This window comes from Lathyrus oleraceus, chromosome 2 (genome assembly GCF_024323335.1).
Source record: "Lathyrus oleraceus cultivar Zhongwan6 chromosome 2, CAAS_Psat_ZW6_1.0, whole genome shotgun sequence".
Lineage (NCBI taxonomy): Eukaryota > Viridiplantae > Streptophyta > Magnoliopsida > Fabales > Fabaceae > Lathyrus > Lathyrus oleraceus.
In genome coordinates this window covers 486,336,075-486,348,024 of record NC_066580.1, presented here as the reverse complement: position 1 = coordinate 486,348,024, position 11,950 = coordinate 486,336,075, and the positions used below count along the sequence as shown (strand labels likewise).

General features: G+C 36.8%; 1 pseudogene; it reads left to right on the top strand.

Moving 5' to 3' along the window:
- Positions 1–6,529: 6,529 nt before the first annotated feature.
- Positions 6,530–8,636, top strand: LOC127120786 (uncharacterized; annotated as a pseudogene).
- The last annotated feature ends 3,314 nt before the right edge of the window (positions 8,637–11,950 follow it).

Sequence of the window (11,950 nt, the reverse complement as noted above, 5' to 3'; positions counted from 1 at the left end):
TTAGTTCATGAAATTGTAAGTTGAATTGGTTAGAAATTGTTCATAAAATGGTTTTTGTTTGTAATAATATGGAAATGGTTTATGGATTAAAGATTGGCTTCATATGAATGTGCATAAGGTTTTGAAAATGACCTTAGTTTGTCATGGCTTGAAATTATGGTTTTGGTCATAAATGGAAACATGCAAATGGGAGTGACATTAACTTGAAAAAAGAGGAATGCTAGTTTGGTTATGACCATGCCAAATCCAAAATGGTTAACTCATGTGAATGGTTTAGAATGACTTAGAATAAAACGTAATGTAGCTTGTCCTTTTTGTTCATGTTAAAGCTTGAAACATGGAAGTGATATTTACATGGAATGGAAATTAGAATTAGCTTCGAATGGAATGAATCACTATGGTAGGGAAATTGGTAGTTCAAAGTCCATGATAAAATTGTGTGAAATGACATGTTCTTAGCTTGAAAATAGGAATGAAAATTGGATATTAAATGGTGAATTCAATGGAATGTAGTCAAAGATGGTTAAGTTTTGGAATGAGTCAAGGTTTTTGAAGTGATATGGATTGAAGGTGAATGACTTGAGAATGGCTCATGGAAAATGGTTGACTTTGGTCAAGTGGTTGACCAAAAATTCAACTGCAGGTCTCAAACTAGAGTTTTCCTTTATGAGTTTGTATAGGTTGACATGAGTCCTGATTAAGCCCAAATGAATCCATAATGATGGCCTAGAAATGGTTTAAAGCCTTGATGGATCAAAATTTAGCCAAAGCCCAAAGAACCAATGTAATGGTGCAAGCATGAGCCCATGAACCAAGGTCTAGTAATCCACACCATATGAACATGACACATGATCTTTGCAAGAGCTAGGAAGATGTGGGTATGATGAATAGGATGTTGGGCAAGAGCCTTCCCCATATGGATTAGGGTTTCATTCAAACCAAGATGATTCCCAATCAATCCCTACTAGCATAGGCCTTCAAGCATTTGAGATTAGGGTTCAAAAACACATCTTTCAATCAAAGCCTTTGGATGAATTATGATGCTTATCAACCAAGTCTTCAACATATATGATCCCCAACTAGGGTTTAGAAGCCAAGATGAGACCTAGGAACAATCATGAAGCCTCACCACCCAATCATCTGCAAATTAGGGTTTAAACCCCTACGAAGAATACCAGAAGGGAACTTTGTTGAATGAAAGCTTCAAAGATAAAGCACTAGGGTTTTGCATCCCCTGTGGCCAGATGAATCTCCAAGCCAAACCTTTAGGGTTTCGTCCATACTAAAAACCCTAGCTTTTCAAGCCAAGAGCTTTGACTCCATAATGATCAGCCACTTGATATGAATGAATGATTGATGCATATGAATGAAGCATGAGGGTATGCAAAATGATTCTCAAGTTAAGGGTTGAGTGAAAAGATGAAAAGGGGAGGAAAATTTTTGGGGTACAACACTGACATACCCAACACAATCAAAGTCGGAGAGGTTATGGCTAGCACAAGTCAGAGACCTCAAAGAACTAGAGCTCGTCCAGCAAGACTTCAAGACTATGAAGTGGTTGGTGATGATGAAGTCACAATAGATGGAGAACTAGTCATTTTTCTTTACTTTCAGGTGTTAAACCAATCAACTATAGAGGGGCTTTAAAGAATATGAAGTGAAAGTCTACTATGGTCGAAGAGTTACAAGCAATCGAAAGAAACAACCCATGGGAGTTGGTCGAATTGCCAGTACATACAAAAGCTATTGAAGTGAAGTGGGTGTTCAAGTTAAAGCACAATGTTTATGGGTCGATAGCAAGACATAAGGTGAGATTGGTAGCTCGAGGATTTCTTCAGCGAGCAGGACTCGACTACTCTAAAATCTTTGCACCTGTCTCAAGATTGGAAACTGTTCAACTAGTGGTAGCCTTGGCATGTAAGCAAGATTGGTCGATATTTCACTTAGATGTGAAATCGGCATTTTTTAATAGACCTTTAGATGAAGAGGTTTATGTCACACAAGCTTATGGGTTTGTGATTCAGGAGGAATCAAGGAAAGTATACAAGTTACCCAAAGCGCTATATGGTCTCAAGCGGACACCTAGGGCATGGAACAAGAAGATTGACTCATACTTGGTCGAATTGAGATTCTTCAAATGCAAATCTCAGTATGGTGTCTATGTTCAGGTTGTGGCACAAGATATAACAATCATCTGATTATATGTCGATGAATTTCTAAGAACTGTAAATAACTCAAAAAACTTATCAAAGTTCAAAGAGCTGATGAAGAAGGAATTTAAAATGTCGGATCGGGGAAAGTTGTCATACTTCCTAGGCATGGAATTTCAATTTTCGAAGTAAGGTATGGTGCTACATCAAAGAAAGTGTGTCAAAGAGATACTCAAGTGATTTAGGATAGATGATTTGACTCCTACATTTTCTCTTATCGAACCAAATTTGAAGTTGGAGAAGCATGGAGAGGAAGACAACGTTGATGCAACTTTATTCAAACAAAACTTCGGATCTCTGAGATATGTGTGCAATAGTCGACCTGTGATCGCGACTTTATGAGTCGATTTGGGGTACTAACTGCAAGTGCACAGTTCTATCGTGTAGTTTTAAAAGATATCGATCCCACAAGGACTTATGAATCGATATACCGTTTTCTAAGGTTACTTCGTAAAGCTAAGGCGGATGATGTAACACCCTTCTACCCAAACGACATATTTAAATAGATTATCAGAGTACAACATGTAGAAGAGTTTACATTTCTTACAACATAACAATTATTGCATCACAACATAAAACATATTATTTATCTCATTAAAACTTCGCAGCGGACAACAACACAATTATTATCATTCATCATATAACAATTCATAATGATGTAACAACATTACCTCAACAAAACATCTCAACATATTAGTCATCATAAACAACGTAAATAATAACCAATTATCTATCGAATCCCATAACCCCGGTGTCACATGACCAGAACATTTGACTCGACTCTGTAGAATAACTCTACACTTATTCTTCAAACCTCAACAATAGCTACTCTTCTTTATCTGCACATTGCTCATCATAGATGAACATAAACACATGCAGAAGGGGTGAGAATTACATTATTAAATAATAATATAACGACAGAGATATAAACATAAATATATTTCACATATGCCAACACAGCTCATCATAATCATCGTAATCAACATACTCATGAACATCAACAAAACAACATATCAAATGCAATGCACACACACCCATGCATGACTCAACACGACTCGGTATACCCATTTTGTGACCAACTACAGGATCACCACTCCCAGATTCATCACCATAGAATCCGAGTTCCCCGCAAGGAACCAAGCCTCTCAACAAGCCCGGAGTCAACAACATCATTGGAACTCAGTCCGTTCATCACTAGGCATCGGCCTTTCATGAATGCATGCACACCAAGCATGCATCATAATCAACATAGCAACAACAGCATCATATAGTCATGTTATCATCATCATTAACACATTCTATCACAAAAGCCTATCACATCATGCCACATAATCAAACACAGTATTAGCACACTCTACTAATATCTATACCACTCAAAGCAACGGAAAATGATCCCTCGTATACCATGCATCAGCTAAGTTACCTCGCTCAGCCTAAACAACCAAAAACTGCACAACACCGCCCAGGAAAGACCACCAGTCTGCCCATACGCGTATTGCCTATGCCCATACGCGTATTGCCCAAACCTGACCAAGCCCATACGCGTATCACCTGTCTCATACGCGTATTGCGCATTTCCTCGCCCAGCCCATACGCGTATCACCTGTCTCATACGCGTATGCTACGCGTACCACATCCTCATACGCGTACCAACAGAGACGCTTTCACGCTCAAAACATCATCTCTTTCACTCATACGCGTATGGCATACACCATACGCGTACCACTCCAGGGATACGCGTATCACACGCGTATGGCGCGTACCAGCGCCAAAACCCCCATTTTCAAGCCATCCCATACGCGTATTGCCTAGTGCCATACGCGTATGACCAGAATCCAGTTTTCCAGATCTGCTATGGCTTTCTCTGCTACGTGATCCTTCAGATCCAACCTCTCACAGTCCAATTTTCATACACGTTCGTTCGTTTTATCAATTACAACTCAGATACATTCAATTTCTCAAACCGCTAACCTTACTACCTCTAATTCCTACGATTTCATCAATTATCATCCAAATTTTCGTCCATCAATATATTTCACAAATTCATCACATTATTGTTTAATAAGGTTCAGACCCCTTACCTCTTTGGATTGAAGGAAGTTCTGAGCAATCTTTGGCCTTTTCCTCTTCCTTCTCTTTCTCTTCAGCGTTTCTCCCTTTCTCTGACTCTGAGGCAAAAACACGTGAAAAAACTCTGAGTTCTCCCTTTTGCCTCTTTTATCCAATTTCCACTTTTACCCTTCCACTCTTCATATTCCATTTATTTTATTTATTTAATTATTATTAAAATAAATAACATCTATAATAATAATAATAAATAAAATTCCCAATATTATTTAATAATTCCTTTTACCTTCAAATAATCATATTAAAATAATATTTAAATTATTCTAACAATATTCGGGGTGTTACAGATGATACTTTGATTGTTTGGGGGAAAAGTAAAACTAAAATTAGATCTAAATTAAATATCAATTAAGCGGATATCGGTATGTAGTTCGTCGTAATTAGGGAATCAAATCTTCGTTGGTTTCTTGGTTTTAAAATAAATCTTTTCAGTAAACACTATTGATTAAAAGTCTTTTCTCAAACTCTCGCTCTGTTGAATAGACCATGACTTTATATTAACGTAGCTGTCACTTATTAGTTAAGTCCAAAATCACTTTTTGAAAACAACAGAATCTATAGAAACCTTTTTTAAGAAAACACTAACCGTTTAAACATCCTCGTCTCAAACTCTCGCTCTATTGACTTAGATTATAAAATTAAACTTAAATGCTTAACTCTCGTCCTCACATTTAACCTTTAAAAATACTTTTTGAAAAAGATTAGAATTTAATTAACTCTAAAAATTGCTTTCGCCCTGATTTAGAATTAATGTCCAATTTACACTGTCCAGTTAAAAACTCAAACTTTCGTTCTATTGATTTTAACTTCTTTATGTCTTTTACTCTCGTACAAAAACTTTGGGATTAACCCTGTAAATTGAGACCATAAAAAGAGTGATTTATTTTTAAATGAAATTAAACCAACTTAGTTTTGACTCCTTCATTCCGCTTACTTTACATACCGATATCTAAAATACTTAGCCGGACATGCTAAACGGGTCTAAACAATCATCATGCTTAAATAAAACCATCTCAGGCAAACAGTATAAATAAACAGCAATGCAGGGCATATATAAATTAAAACAATAAATTAAAGAACCTGAATAATTAATAGCAATCTTGAACACTCCACCACAGACCGGTTGGATTTGTTCTTGAATTCTTCAATCGGACAGGAAAATAAAAGCGAAGGAATAAAATACTATGATCTAACGTAAGGTTAGATCCAGTAAAAGATACACAATAGTTTCCGGTGTAGAAACTATTGTGTGAAAAATTAATTAAGTGCTTGAAAGATTTACTGGAAAAGAAAAGAAATAAAAATTGCTAGGAAAGTAAAGTGCTGAAAAAAATTAAAAAGGCAGTAAAATAAATGCAGTGCCAAAAACTGGAAAATTGAGAGAGCTTTAGGGTTCCATAATTGGTCCTATTTATACCAATGCATTAAGTGACCGTTTTCCTTTCAGTAGGTTTTTCACGTCAATTGGTCAAGCGAAGAAAGAGGAGGAACGTGCTTCCGTTGCTTCTGTTACGCGTCAAACCCAAAAATATAGGAATGGGGGGTGTGACGCTCGTCACACCATGTGTTACGCTCGTAACACAAGGTAGCAGGGCGTGACGCTCGTCACAGGTTCAGCGCTCCTGGCTTGTAATTGTGGGTTGGGCTTTAGTGGAATTTGCTTCTCATTATCTTTTTGCACCCCCCTTTTCTTCCTTTTTCACTTATGCTTCAAATAAGTTACCTGAGACAAATAGAAGGAAAAATACCAAGTAATATCGAATAAAATGAAATAAATCGAAACAAATAATAATATAATTTAATTAAATCGAGTCCAAAAATGTGATATTATTTCATGTTATCAAACTCCCCCATACTTAGACCTTTGCTTGTCCTCAAGCAAGATACAGTATAGAAATTGTTTAAAAATTTAGCCAGATGAAATTTCAAAACACACACTACGCCAAAAAGGTTTTTTAACAGCGCATCTTAGACAGCGCTTTTAAAAGAAAGCGCTGTCTAAGGTTAAAATAAAAATAAAACACGGAAAATGTTCTAAAAAAATAATGAAAGCGCTGTCTAAGGGGGGGTCTTAGACAACGCTTTTAGAAAGCGCTGTCTAAGACCCCCCCTTAGACAGCGCTTTTAAATATAGACCTTAGTCAGCGCTTTTGAGAAAGCGCTGTTTAAAGTCTTTCAATTAAAAAAAAACCCATTCCAATGGCTTTCACTTCTTCTCTCACTTCCCATTTTCTCTCTCTCCCAAACAAAAACCCATCCCTAACCCCTTTTCAATCTCAACCCTTCTTTTTCCCTACACTCCACCCAAAACCACTCTTATCATCACCTACTTCAATCTCAACCGTTGCTTCAGCGTCATCATCGAAAAACCCTTCCAGTAACAATAACCCTAAATAATCTAGACAAGATGAAGTTGTTGAGGTTGAAGTAGAAGAGGAACTTCCGTGGATTCAAGAAAAAGCTCTCGACCTCGTTGAGTTCACCGGTTCTGTTACCCAAGCGATTCCCGGTCCGAGAGTGGGTCCCACTTCGTTGCCGTGGATTCTCGCCGTTCCTCTTGGTTATGCTGGTCTCACTTTCGTTATCGCATTTGTTAAAACCGTTAGGAAATTCAGTTCTCCCAAAGCACAACGCAGGAAATTGGTTGGTTTTTTTGTTTCTTTGGATTTTTTTTTTGTTCATTGCGCTTATAGGAAATTATAATGTTTGTTTGTTTGTTTGTTTGTTTCAGGTTGGTAAAAATGCGTTGTTGTGTAAGTCTGTTGATGATTTGTTACAAAGAGGACGAGATGAAGTTAAGGTTGATGATCTCAAAGGAATCGAAAATAAGGTGAGTTATAGAAAATATTTACTTTAAATTGTAGTTGGGTATGATTCTAAATTGTGATTGTAGTTATGCTGCAAACCATGATATTATCGCAGAATGCGAGCAAATGCAACCGCGATTTCAGTTGTAGAGACATCTAAAACCTTTATATTTTCGCTGTAGACCTGAGTTTGTAATTAATTTTTGTCACAATCTTTGTTATTGTGAAAAATTGTATACAAATGTGACTGCAACTGCTGACACTTTATAGTCATAGAGATATAGAAAAACTCTTGATATTGCAGGTCTGTGTTGCAGTTGCAGACCTTTTTCTAAAACCTTGAATATGACATGTGGTCACTATTTGACATTTGCTGTTGAATAATATATGGCCTCACATTTTGTCTAGGGGTTATGGAATCACTTTTTGAATCTGCGTCAATAATGGGTAGAGAAGCTTTGTTCTTCCCCATGTTTGTTGATTTCTGATACAAACCAATATTCTCAACTATTTGAAATTAAAGAAACCCGTAAGATAGATGTAAATACAAGATTTATTGATGATAATAATTTGATTACATAGGGAAACTCTTTATTCACAACTAACATATGTTTCTCCTACTTGATTGCTTATCATTTGCATTAGAAACACTGTTTTCTTTTACATACTAATCTATAAGGCTGAGTATTTGGCTATTTGCTCCTATTTATATCGGTTTCGTTATTATTGATAATGTATCTTGGTTTTACAAAATAAGAACAATGATTCCACTAAAAGACCATAAGTTCTAAACTGGTATTGTATAAAATTACCATCATCAAGTCATTGTAATATTCTTTGTAGTATATATATTAACGGTCTGTCTGAAATATTGGATTTTGCCTGTCTAACCTTAGGTGAAACTTTTGTTGTTGATGTGTATATGCTTCGATTCCTAATCATGATATGTTTTTTCTGTGCAAATGTTTCTTTAATAAAGGATCATGCCATCTGTCTAGATCATGAAAGTAGTTCTTAGCTTTCATTTTGCTGGCTGGAAAAATCTCATGGAAATTCATTTTTCTGTTTGCTGGCTTACCATACTTTTGACTTCCTCTGCATGTGTCATTGATTTTAAGTAACAAAAAATTCATATCCAGACAGGTTTTGTCTTGGAAGAAATTTTGCGCAAATACATCCGATATGCTCTGAACGAGAAACCATTCAACCCTGATGTTGTAGCTGATTTAATTCAATTAAGGAGAGCTTCTGCATTAAAGGACTCACAAGTTGCTGAGATTCTAAATGAAATTTCACGAAGAATTGTTAGAGACAAAGGTAATGTCTTCTTAATATTGGACAGTTTTCATCTGAGTAATCCTTGTACGTGGTAGTTTATTTTGTCCTAGGCTGTGTAGAAAAGTATTCCGATCAACTGCAGTGATGAGTGAACAGGATTATTTTTCTCTGGTTTGCTCCTTGTATTGACAAAGGTTTAGTATCTGGGTCCATGTTGTCAAGCTCAAATGCTCATGTCTTTTTGATAGAATTTGTGAGATATAGCTTCAAACCTACGACTCTACAAATTACCCCCCCTTAGACCAGAGGTAATTACATATAATTGTCTTAAATTGAACTATTTGCTTAAATTATGTATTTGACATATATACACATTAACGATTTCTTGTTATTATTGGTTTTAGGGCATTTCCCATTGTCAGCTGTATTTGTCGTCACCATACTATCGGATGGTTGGCAAGGGAAAAGTGCATAACGTTAGCGGAGTATTACTCCACACTAGAGAGCTCCCTGCTGGATGTTTGAAGGTATCAGTTGATATTGCAGTTGAGCCGAATGCAGCATTACCATATCCTAGCGATGATTCGGATGCAACAACGGTGCACGAAGCAGTAGGTTCGTTTGTTGCATGGCCGACAAACCTCATATGCGTAGGATATGAGGTATGCTTAAAACTTATGTTAACTTTAATGTGTATATTCAAAGTTTAAAATTTATGCTTAAAATTTTACTTACATATTTTCCTTGGTTATGTTAAATAGACTCCCACAAAATCTCAGATAATTAAATAGTTGGAATTAATTCAAAATATGTTATATTATTATGTAGTACTTTGATGAATTCAAGTGTGCATTTTATACAAAGGATCAAGTGGACGAAATCAAAGAGGAGTGGTGTCAATTCATGATAGAGCTCAATGTTTGTTCATAAATTTGTGTAATTAATGTGTACATTTGTAGTATATGTTATGACTTGTAAATGTGTATATAAATTTGTATATATTTTGATACATTTAAGGCAAAATTGGTTTGAATTGGTATATATATATATTTGTTAGCCAAAAATTGGTAGAAAAAAGGCCAAAATGGCATATATAAAATGTGATAATTGTCTGTCAAAATCTGGTTGAAAACAGGTAGAAATTCTGGTTTATAAACCTGGAAAAAATGTGGTTTAAAACAAAAGCTTCAAAAATTTTCGTATACCTTAGACAGCGCTTTTGTAAAAAGCGCTGTCTAAGGGGGGGATTAGAAAGCGCTTTAGGCAAAAGCGCTGTCTAAGGGGGGGGGCTTAGACAGCACTTTTTGAAAAGCGCTGTCTAAGGTATACCTAAAAAAATTAAAATAGGAGGGTCTTAGAAAGCGCTTTTGGCCAAAGCGCTGTCTAAGGGGGTGGGGCTTAGACAGCGCTTTTCAAAAGCGCTGTCTAAGGTATACCTAAAAAATTTAAAATAAGAGGGTCTTATAAAGCGCTTTTGGCCAAAGCGCTGTCTAAGGGGGGGGGGGCTTAGACAGCGCTTTTAAGATTTAAAAAAGCGCTGTCTAAACCTTTAGCAGCGGAGGTTTAGACAGCGCTTTAAAGCGCTGTCTAAGGCTAAAAAAAGCGCTGTCTAAGGTCTTGTCTGTTGTAGTGACACATCAATTCGTACTAGGTTGCAAGTAAACCTTGTTTAGAAGTAACCTGGGTTTAATCTTGACATCAACAACTACCGTTACAACCTCAGATAACCTCACCTTATGCAAACCAGTTCGAGTCATGCTATTATAACTAGCCTAGTTCCTTTACTCTTATTTCACCCGTTTTCATTATAGCGAAATCACATTAAGCCCTTTATCGTTTCGCGCACATAATGGAGTGACCGGTTAGTGATTCTGATCCCCTTTTTAGTTTGAAGTTTTGGTACATAAGTTGGATAACTTCGTTATTTAGTCCATTGCAAATTGCGGGGGATCAGACCGTAGTCCGCCCTACCAAGTTCAGCACCAGATACCTGCTGAATCAACTCATAATGGATCTTTCGTATCATGCTTTTGTATGATCTGCAACCTTTAGATTAAATGATCTGGTAAGGATCACCTAACTTAATTAGTGCATTTCCTGATATATATATATATATATATATATATATATATATATATATATATATATATATATATATATTTTTATTTTTTTTTGGAATCATTCACTTATATTCATCGGCTCTCCACGTAGTTTGCTATTAAGATGGTGCTGACTTCTTGTATAAACTACTCGGGGTTACTATAAAACTAAAAGTTCAAGGAATTGGTATAATAGGTACTTTTCCTGATCTAACACGTTGAGGTTTGTTTAGAGCGTTGGGGCGGTAATAATTTTTGTCTTAATTTTACTCAAGTTTTGTAAAATAAGCAACCTTTATACTTATTGAGTGTATTAAATTTTTGTTATGGCTCAAGAAAATTGAGGGGAATAGATAATAAGAATTTTTCACACTAGGGACTTAACTTAAAATAAATATGTATTATAAATTTTTTTTTCTTCATAATAATAAGAAAGGGAAATAACAATGAAAGGGAAAATAACATACTTGAAAAGGGAAGGTTGAAAGAACAAGGTTTCCCCCCCCCCCCCCCCCCCCTCCCCCCCACACACACTTATATGAAACATTGTCCCTAATGTTTCAAACAAAACAAAAGAAATAGAAAAAAAAAGAAAAAGAAACTAAAGTCAATGCTGCCTGCCGCCTCTTGTTCTTGGACCTGGTGATCGTTGACGTACTTCTAAGTTGTCAAACCTGCTGAGCAACTCAGTGAATCGCTGGTCGGTTATGGCATTTCTCACTTCCTGTTGTTGTTGCATCTGGCGCATCATTTGCATCACTTCGAGATTCTGCGCTTGCATACCGTCAATAGCATCTATGATGTCATCATTGGTTGTTGGCCTTCTTCGTCGACGACGTCGTGAGGATGGACCAGCTGCGTTATTGGAAGGGATGAGCGGGACTGATTGTTGTGCAGGAACCTGATCACCTTGCTCCATTTCTTCAAACTCGTCTGTAGGCGGGTTTGCGTGTGTAGGCTCGGTAGCTTCGGGAGCATTCAGATCGTAGATGAAGCGGTTGGGGTTGGTGACATCTGTGAGGGCAATTTTGGTAAAACAACGCTTGGGACTTCGTGGTTATTCACCATAAGATAATACCTTCCGCCTACCCTGTTTTTGATTAGGCGGCTGGACCGACAATAGCTTATATCCATAAATAGGGGTGGGAGAGCTTGTAAATGTAGGAGTCGGTCCCCTAGATGCAAACCAAGTGCTATGGAGGTTATTAATCCTCCAATCACGAAAGGTTGGCGGCCTCTAGCACATAGGGTGCGGATATGATGAAATAAGAAAGAAGCAGCGTTTACCTTTGTATCCATTTCAAAGACGCAGTGGAGGAAGAATAATTCCTTGGCGTTGACTTTGCTGTTGTTCGGTCTTCCAAAAACTGTGTTTTGCAGGATGCGGATAAAGTACCGGATGGTTGGGTTATGTATATGCGAAGCAAGT